Source organism: Sinocyclocheilus anshuiensis, unplaced genomic scaffold, assembly GCF_001515605.1.
Source record: "Sinocyclocheilus anshuiensis isolate Anshui unplaced genomic scaffold, SAMN03320099.WGS_v1.1 scaffold117, whole genome shotgun sequence".
In the NCBI taxonomy this organism is placed as follows: domain Eukaryota; kingdom Metazoa; phylum Chordata; class Actinopteri; order Cypriniformes; family Cyprinidae; genus Sinocyclocheilus; species Sinocyclocheilus anshuiensis.
The window spans coordinates 3,112,137-3,118,318 of record NW_015536624.1 but is presented as its reverse complement, the minus strand read 5'-3'; the positions used below and the strand labels follow the sequence as shown (position 1 = coordinate 3,118,318).

General features: G+C 36.0%; 1 protein-coding gene across 5 annotated transcripts in view; it reads left to right on the top strand.

Moving 5' to 3' along the window:
* ypel1 (yippee-like 1) overlaps positions 1-6,182 on the top strand; it is a 23,184-nt gene that overhangs the window by 5,219 nt on the left and 11,783 nt on the right. The window lies entirely within an intron of this gene.

Below are 6,182 nucleotides of genomic sequence, written 5' to 3'. Positions count from 1 at the left end.
TCACGGAACCGGCTTTACTGACGAGATGTGCATGACAATCGCATGTGATTAATTGCACAGCCCTATATAAAGCTATAACTTATTACTATATATAAGTAAAACTATATAACATTTTTCTGTTACCTTGCAACATGCTATAAGTCACGTCTCTGCGACTAGACTTTTATTGTGTCTCCTGACGGCATCCATAATAGGTTTACCAGCTTAACTACAGTACCGTTTTGTTTATGGTGTACTGTGATACCACAGTAGACACTTTGAATCTTGTTTGTTGGATATAACAGGATATGTTCGCACAGAAGGCACGTGCCACTCTCCCAGATGGCTAAGCTGTTAACGCTACTGCAAGAGATGATCCATTTCCCAGTATGCACAGCACCTGTCAGGATCAGTCGAACCCTCTTGTAGTTCAGACCAGATCTGAAAACAGGTGGTTTGGTTAACCTGTTTGCATGCTGGTTGTTAATTTCTTGTTTTCCAGGACAAAGGAATTTGAAAATTAGTCTTCAGGGGCCGGATTCACAATAACATTCTTAAGAATTTAATTCTTGGTAACTGCCATTTCCTTCTTATTATAAGTTTAGAATTTTTTTTTCAAGATTTACAAAAACATTTCTTAAGAATGTTCTTATCTTAAGATTGTTCTAAAGAAAAAACTTTGAATTAGAATTTGAATGCCTGAAAAGGAAATCCTTAAAAAGCTCTTCAGGCTATTTCACACCGCAACAACTGACGTCGACCAATAGCTACCATCACCAGATTGCAGTATGTTACTTCTCAGATATTCCAAATAAACGAAAAATGTAATTTCAACAAGTTCAGTGGCGAAAACAAACAATGACCAATGCCAACACAAGCCAACAGGTGTAACACACTGATCCAAAAAAAAAACAACGATCAGGTCTATTAGCATTGTTCATTGTTTGTTGGAACAGTGTGTATTGACCTTTAAAGTGGTCCTATTATGCTTTTTCAGTTTTTCAACTTTAGTTAGTCTGTAATGTTGCTGTTTGAGCATAAAAAAATCTGCGAAGTTACAAAGCTCAAAGTCCAATTCAAAAGGAGATATTTTATTTAACAGAAATCACTTTTCAAAAACTACAACGAATGACTCGTTTGGACTACAACGCATATTATCCAGGATTTGTGATATCACAAATACCGACGAATGGGACGAGACCTGGTTGAGCTGCACTAGAGAAGGCAACGAGTGTTGGAGCGTCGGAGACACGCTAGCTTTCCCAAGGCAGACAAACTTAGAGTGGTTACAATCATCCGGGTTTAAATCACGCTCAAATTGATTTGATTTTGACGCAATATTTACACTGAAGCTCACACGCGGCTATGGTAAGGGGCATGACATTTCCCGACCAGGCGCCGAGTGGTGCCAATCACAACACACACTGGCCCAGCTAACCAATCACAGCACATTTCGCATTTCAGAAGGCGTGCCTTCATTTGATACAGGAACTATTCGAGTCGTTCATGCCAGACTGGGGAGAGAGGTGTTGTAATAATGTAAAATATGTGAAAAATAATGTGTTTTTCGAACAACCTAGAATGAGAGCCTGTTCTAGTACACCCCCAAAACAAAATCAAGACTTTGTAAAAGAGCATAATAGGACCCCTTTAAAGTCTGGATAACCTTCAACCTGTCTTAAAAGTTGGGGATAATCTCCCCAATGGTAAGATGCTTAATGATTTTATTGGGCTGTTACATTCATTAGAACATAACACTAGCTGCATATATAGCTACATATTTTTGTACATGCTAATAGTGCAGCTCAAGGTGCTGATCAGCTAACAAATTCAATGTTAAAGATCACGGAATGGCTAAAACATAATTGCTTACAACCTAAATGTATCGAAAACTGTATGTATGTTTTTTAGTAAAACTAAAAGTTGCCGTGCGGAGTCAGATGTAGTCATAGATGGGGAGAGACTACAAGTTGTCTCAGATTTTAAATATCTGTATATATTGATAGCAATCATACTTTTAAAACGCACATCAAGAAGGTTTGCAATCACAATAAGTTCAACTTGGCAAATTTTAGATATGCCCATAGCTGGATGTCAACAGATTTAACGAGAAGTGCAGTAAGAGGTGATTGCATAGTCCCTTTAAGAAAAAGTGCATTTAGTCAAACGGTGTTTTCAGTTAGGGCTGCTCGTGAGTGGAACTCCATCCCAACTTAGATTATAAATTTTAATACTTATGCCTCCTTTAAGTTTCACTTGAAGAAGTGGTTAATTGAGAGTCAGTATTGTCAACATTAATTTTATAAACTAAACTCTGCTGCTGTCTTGTCTTTTCTGCTCTACTAGTTTGAGATTTTTATGCTATGTATATGAGGTTGTTTGGTTTAGTACTGATTGAAGGATTAGGGCTATTGTTACTTGATATTATGATATTATTGATACATTGTTTATTATTTAGTTTGACAGTTGGATTGTGTGTGTATGAGTGAGCTGGTATTGATTTGTTGGTTCTATGTATAGTGTAACTTTTAAGCGGATGTTGTTGTTGTTTTTTTAGGAATAGTGTGAATGTTATATGTATTTTGGAGTATGTAAGTATTATGTATTGATTAATTCTTTATATTTTTAGGGTGACAATTTTACCATCAGTCCAAGGACTGCAGATGCAAAATAGCCTTCTGGCTAATTCTGGCACATTGTACATTTATGTATTATTATTGATGTGCATTGTCCCGGTCAAATAAACCTGAAATAAATAAATATATCACTTGAACTCGCAATGTGCACAAGTACTCAAAAGTGACACCAGTGATCCATTATGTAAACAATGATCAGTCATGATTATGTGTGATGACTGTAGAATTCGAAATTCTGTCAAACATGGACTTTATTTGGAATTTTTTAATTACAACAACACTCTTTTTATGATTATTACGGTAATCTGCAAGGCAGTACAAAAAGACAGGCTTTTTTAGTTGATCGGCAAATCTTCAGCAAGAACAGACATGCAATCAAATAACACCTGTCATTTAATAAAAATAAGGTGTTCTTAAGGAAGAAGATAAGATTTTTTTTAGTTTATAAGAATGTTCCAAAGTGAAATTCTTGAAAAATTCTTAAGAAGTTATAAAATATTTTCTTAAGAAGATTTTCATGAATCCTGTCCAAGTTAGGTAAGATTAGCTTCCTTATTTTTATAGTGAAGGAATATGCACCTAATTAAAATTCTCACGTACAATAAGAAGCCACGCCACATAGCTGCTTTATGGGTCATAGTTTTGAAGCTGTTCAACATGTCCTATTGGTGATCCAGCATCGTTTTATGGATTATGTTGACCTGAGGAATGGAATATTGATTAACTTGTATTTCCATTACGTATTTAGAGACTTTTGTTGTTTTTATTTTAAGGTAATAGATTATGTAGATATGCAATGGTGCAATTCTTTATAGTGGTATTGTATAAAGATGACAGTGGCCTCAAACAGGTAAAAGCTAAAAGTACTCCACCCAAGCAAACAAATATGTATCTGTGTGTGTGTGTGTATATATATTTATTATATATTACTGAAATTAATTATTGTTTACACTTACAATTTTTTTACTTATCAAAATACATTATTATATATTTATCTTTTATATCAAAATACAAATATAATATTATTATATGTATATTGCTGTATTTATTTATTATTCACACTTATTTTTTAAATTCTACATTCACATTTTTTTGTACTCAAAATTTACTAAAATTAAATTTTAAAACAGAAAATGTATACTATATATTGGCATGGCTATAGAGTTTGGCAGTGATATGAGGCTGAATAATGCACTTCTGTTAATTGACCTGGCCAATGCCTTACTCGGTCACTCGTATTAATTGATATATTTTCATATCTCTAAAATCCGTAAAAATGTACAAATCTCATTACCGCAAAGTTATGGCTTGTTGACACGTAATGATGATGCATTGCCATCTGTATCTAAATACACACAGGATCTAAAATTAGATCTGTGGAGAGCAGCGGTAATATCATGCCCTCTTTAGACACATATGTGACCCTGGAGCACAAAACCAGTCTTAAGTCGCTGGGGTATATTTGTAGCAATAGCCAAAAATACATTGTATGGGTCAAAATGATCGATTTTTCATTTATGCCAAAAATCATTAGGATATTAAGTAAAGATCATGTTCCATGAAGATATTTTGTACATTTCTTACCGTAAATATATCAAAACTTAATTTTTGATTAGTAATATGCATTGCTAAGCACTTCATTTGGACAACTTTATAGGCGATTTTCTCAGTATTTTGATTTTTTTGCACCCTCAGATTCCAGATTTTCAAATAGTTGTATCTCAGCCAAATATTGTCCTATCCTAACAAACCATACATCAATGAAAAGCTTATTTATTCAGCTTTCAGATGATGTATAACTCTCAATTTCGAGAAATTGACCCTTATGACTGGTTCTGTGGTCCATGGTCACATATTAATTGCCTGACTCCTTGCCAGTTAAATTTTCTCTTCAGGACATGAAGGTAGACCAGGGACAAACTTCATGACAAAGAATGTAATTTCACAGTGAGCAAAACAAAATTTATTTGAATGGACTTCAGCTCAGGCTCCAGTGCGTTTGTCCTCCACAATCTTTCAGAAAGTCTCTTTTCGTTCAGCCATGGCGCACTTGGACAGGATTGTTTGTGTGTTCAAATAAAAGCATTAATGCTCTTAGCACTTGAAAAACACCACATGCTCTAGGGAGGTGTGTCGCTCTGAGTGAAAAGCGGTTTTGCTGTATGGGCTCTCCTGCAACTTCCTTTCTCCATCTCATCTCCTCAGCGCCAAGAATTACCTCTAAGCTGATTATGTCATTGGGTGATAGTCTGGGTCCAGCGCCTTTCTCCTGTAGCTACTGCAAACCTAAGGGCTCTTTTCATGGCACGTGTCTTCATTTCATTAAAAAATGGCCCTGCTCGATTGCAGATCGTATATTATGAAGGGTACATTGTTTCTGCGATGTTATCTGCGAGGGGATTTTAAGGGCGAGAATAGACATTTAAACCATGAAAAGCTTAACAGATGTTCATTACATATCCTGACATTTAGATGGTGCCTTAAAGATGACCCACTTTATTTCAGAATGGAGGCCTTTGTTAGCGGTCAAAAGTGGAAAATGTTTGTGGCTTTTTTGTTTTAACTGGTAAAGCAGGTCAATTTGATTATGACATACTTTCATTCTTCCAGCATGGCCACAAAAGCCAAGACTTGCCATGCCAGATATAATTCTTCTTGTTGATATCTTTCATAATGCGATCATTCTTGATACATATTAATTGTGGTGAAACCTTCATTGAAAGGATGCATCTCGTCCTGCTAATGCATTCTTTCAGAAACTAGGAGGTATCAAGGTATCTTGCATTATGCAGTCACAAACCTGCCAACATTAGAAAGGATTAGCACGCATGGTGCTAGCCAACAAAAAGCAGGACTCGCATGCTGAACTCTTGGATCGGCATCAAACATCACTGGCGGAATGCGGACAGTATTGTGGAAAGGCTAAGCTAAGGCTTTGCTGCAGTAAGTCATCATCAAGCACCTCTCTGGCTTGCAGACAGACACCCCATCTGCTCCAGAGATGGGACATTTGGTAGTATTTCACTACAGAAAGACCTTTATAAGTTAAGCAATCTCTTATATAGTCGAGCGGGGAAATTCTTACACGGGGCGCCTCCAAAAAAATACTCAGACGTTCTTGGAAGAAGATCATAACTAATAGCCCTGCACCATAGGCACTTTACCAACACAAAGCCTGTTCCAAAACATTGGCAGCATAATTATTTTACCTGCTATGATGCCTCATTTTGGCCAAATATATTTGTTTATTTATCTTGCGTAAATGTATTTATATGTGTCAGTGCGCTACGGCCGTCCCGAGTTCGAATACCAACTCGAGGACCTTTCCCGATCCCGCCCCTATCTCTCTCCTACTTCACTTCCTGTCAGCTCTGATCTGTCCTATAATAGAGGCAAAAATGCCAAAAATAAATCTGAAGAAAATATATATGTATATTAGTGCTGGGCGACGATTAATCGCGATTAATCGCATCCAAAATAAACGTTTTTGTTTATATAATATATGTGTGTGTACTGTGTATATTTATTATGTATATATAAAGACACACACATAGAGTATATATTTAG